Genomic DNA, 4,286 nt, shown 5'->3' with positions numbered 1-4,286 from the left:
GAATAAAAGCATATGAGCGATACTTGCAAGGAAGGAGTGAGTAATTGTGAAAGTTACAAGAGAAAGCAGTAAAAAGTCAAGAGGAAGATGTAAGATATAAAGAAGATGGTCCAGAGAATATCAGTAGATTTGAGGAAGAATAAGTAAATGTTTTGAAAGTAAGTAACTGGCTTGAAAACAAGAGAATAAATGAGAGCAACACTAAGGAGAGTAGATTGGGATTTTGTGATAGGAAAAGAAGAAAGAGGTAAAGAAGAGAAATTAATGATTTGAGGGATTGTTAAACGTGTTAGATGATAGGGTGGCAGATGTGGGATGTTTGGGATAAAGTATGAGGAGTCGTGGTGGATGATATGGAACAATATGGGAGATGGTGAGAGCTTTGAATATGAAATGCGGCAAAGCTGCTGGAGTGGATGTTTTGGCAGTTGAAATGCAGAAGACGGTGTTGTTGACTGGTTAGGTAAGATTTTCAATGTATGCATATCCTAAGGTGAGATGTCTGACAATTGGCGGAATTCCTGCATAGTACTATTACATAAAGGCAAATGGAACAAAAGTGAATGCTCGAGTTGCAAAGGTGTAATTCTGTCCAATATACCCCGTATATTACACGGAAAAGTGATGTCTGAGATGAAGGTAGTATGCAGAGGGTGTCAGACTGGTGATTAGCAATGTGGCTTCATCAGTTGCAGAGGATGTGTGGGGCCTATGCAAGCTGAGGATCAAAATTGTTTAAGAAATAATTTGAAAAAGATAGGGTTATCTGCATTTACCACTTATGGATGTGGAGAAATCGTACGACAGAGATGAAGGAGATGCCTTGTGGAAGGTAGATTGGGGTGAAAGTTATAAGATGCAGCGAGAAGTAGATATCGGGAAAGTAAGGCGTATGTACGTACTAGTAGGACGGAGGGAAGGTAAAAGGTTCCCTATAAAAATGGGCATGCGTTAAGGCTGTTTACTCTTTTAAAGATGGGTGAGGGTTAACAACATGCTTGTGGGGATGGGAATGAGAAGTGAATCATACACTGTTAGCAGATGCCATGGCTTTGATGGTAGACTCAAGCGAAAAACTGCAAAAGCTGGATTCTGAATTTGAAAAAGTGTGTGACAGAAGAAAGTTGAGAGCAAATGTGAATACGACTTAGGATGTTAGGCTTAGCAGGGTAGTGAGACAGATGTGTTTGAGTGCGAATTTGACTTGAGAGAATTTGGAGGAAGTGGTGTGTTTTAGATACCTGTGGGGAATATGGTAGCGGATGGAGGTATGGAAGCTAAACTGAACCACGGAGTGGGCGAGGCCGTAAACGTCCTGGGAGCACTGAAGAATGTGAAAAAAGTCACTCTCTATTAGGGCAAAGATGGGTGTGTCTGAAGGCACTGTAACCCCAGCAATGATGAACAGTATGCATGGGGATAAGTCTTGTGTCTTACCTAGAAACAGCGCGGAGTGTCTGTGAATTCATCCGTTTACTTGTATATCTTCAGGGTCATATTGTAGGAAAAAAGGCCCTAATTTAGCACATATGTAATTTCGGATTTATGTCAGGTTTTAGGCATCTGAACGTCGACCTCAATGCCCATTCTGAGGCTACCCCATCCTTATACATTATACATAGTTGACTGCACTCATTCATAACAAGCAACCGAGCAGCCTGGGAATATAAGGAGCGTACTTCTGAATCAAAAATGCCATCCAAGGGTACCAGATCCTGGCCTGAAAGACTTAAAGGGGCCACTTTTAAAGTTTCAAAGATACCAAGGCTTCGTGTATCACAAAGGCCCTAGATTTTGGGCGTAAGTTCTTCAAAATTTGTGTTGGGTTTTAAGCTACCATAGCTTGGCATCGAAGACCACTCTAAGGTCACTGGAAGCCACCCTAATCTTATAGCCTGCACTTAGTTCCCTGTGTCCAAAAAAGAAACAAAAATAGCGGACCTAGCAGTATCAGATTAGAGTGAAGATACCTTAGGATTGAAGGCAGGTTCCAAAGGTACCAAATTCTGGTCTCAGAGGCCAATAAAAATCGTATGTCAAGTTTCAGAGTTTGGGTGCGGGTAGTTTCGAGTCTGCGTAACTTTTTAAGTTACCTGCACATTGGCATTGATAGCTAATTTGAAGCCATCAAAGGTCATCAAATGACACACCAGCTTTATGGATTACACTCGTTTCGTGCTAGGTATTCAAAAAAGGCGAAGTGGAAGTCTCAGATAATAATAAAAGTACTTTAAGATGATAAACGGGACACTAAAGGTATCAAAGTCTTGCTTTAAAGACCATCGAAGGTCACATACTAAAGTTCAAAGTCATTACAGCTCATGTAGCAACTATTATCATTATTATACTTCGTCGCTATCACCCGCGTTAGCGAGATAGCGCAAGGAAACAGACGAAAGAATGGCCCAACAAACCCACATACACATGTATATACATACACATCCACACACGCACATATACTTACCTATACATCTCAACGTATACATATATATGCACACACAGACATATACATATATACACATGTACATAAATCATACTGTCTGCCCTTATTCATTCCCGTCGCCACCCCAGCACACATGAAAATGACAACCCCCTCCCCCCGCATGTGCGCGAGGTAGCGCTAGGAAAAGACAACAAAGGCCACATTCGTTCACACTCAGTCTTTAGCTGTCATATATAATGCACCGAAACCACAGCTCCCTTTCCACATCCAAGCCCCAAAAAACTTTCCATGGTTTCCCCAGACGCTTCACATGCCCTGGTTCAATCTATCCACAGCACGTCGACCCCGAAATACCACATTATTCCAATTCACTCTATTAGTTGCACACATTTCACCCTCCTGCATGTTCAGGCTCTGTTCAAAATCTTTTTCACTTCATCTTTCCACCTCTAATTTGGTTTCCCACTTCTCGTTCCCTCCACCTCTGACACATATATCCTCTTTGTCAATCTTTCCTTACTCATTCTCTCCATGAGATCAAACATTTTCAAAACACCCTCTTCTGCTCACTCAACCACATTCTTTTTATCACCACACATCTCTTTTACCCTTTCATTACGTACTCGATCACACCACATATTGTCCTCAAACATCTCATTTCCAGCACGTCCACCCTCCTCCGCACAACTCTATCTATAGACCACGCCTCACAACCATATAACATTGTTGGAACCACTATTCCTTTAAACTTACCCATTTTTTTGCTTTCCAAGATAACGTTCTTGACTTCCACACATTTATCAACACTCACAGAACTTTCGCCACCTCCCTCACCATACGATTCACTGCCGCTTCCATGGTTCCATCCGCTGCCAAATCCACTCCCAGATATCTAAAACACTTCACTTCCTCCAGGTCTTATGCATTCAAACTTACCTCCCAGTTGACTTGTCTCTCAACCCTACTGTACCTAATAACATTGCTCTTATTCACATTTACTCTCAGCTTTCTTCTTTCACACACTTTACCAAACTCAGTCACCAGCTTCTGCAGTTTCTCACTCGAATCAGCCACCAGCGATGCATCATCAGCGAACAACAACTGACTCACTTCCCAAGCTCTCTCATCCAGAACTGACTATATACTTGCCCCTGTTCCAAAACTCTTGCATTCACCTCCGTAAGATCCCTATCCATAAACAAATTAAACACCCATGGAGACATCACGCACCCCTGCCGCAAACATACATTCACTGAGAACCAATCACTTTCCTCTCTTCCTACACGTACACATGCCCTACGTCCTTGATAAAAACTTTTCACTGATTCTAACAACTTGCCTCCCTCACCATATATTCTTAATACCTTCAACAGAGCATCTCTATCAACTCTATCATATGTCTTCTCTAGATCCCTAAATGCTACATACAAATCCATTTGCTTTTCTAAGCATTCTCACATACATTCTTTAAAGCAAACACCTGATCCACACATTCTCTACCACTTCTGAAACCACACGGCTCTTCCCCAATCTGATGCTCTGTACATGCCTTCACCCTCTCAATCAATATCCTCCCATATAATTTACCAGGAATACTCAACAAACTTATACCTCTGTAATTTGAGCACTCACTTTTGTCCCCTTTGCCTTTGAACAATGGCACTATGCAAGCATTCCGCCAATCCTCAGGCACCTCACCATGAGTTATACATACATTAAATAATCTTACCTACCAGTCAACAATGCAGTCACTTCCTTTTTTATATAAATTCCAGTGCAATACCATCCAAACCCGCTGCCCTAAATTTAGGTATAGTTAGGTATAAAATTAGGTATAATTCAG

At 41.6% G+C, this 4,286-nt stretch overlaps 1 pseudogene; it reads left to right on the top strand.

Annotated features, from left to right (window-relative positions):
• Positions 1 to 781: 781 nt before the first annotated feature.
• LOC139752564 (protein gustavus-like) overlaps positions 782 to 4,286 on the top strand; it is a 40,882-nt pseudogene continuing 37,377 nt past the window's right edge.

Source organism: Panulirus ornatus, chromosome 13 (assembly GCF_036320965.1).
Source record: "Panulirus ornatus isolate Po-2019 chromosome 13, ASM3632096v1, whole genome shotgun sequence".
Taxonomy (NCBI): Eukaryota; Metazoa; Arthropoda; class Malacostraca; order Decapoda; family Palinuridae; genus Panulirus; species Panulirus ornatus.
This window is presented reverse-complemented; position numbering and strand designations above follow the sequence as displayed.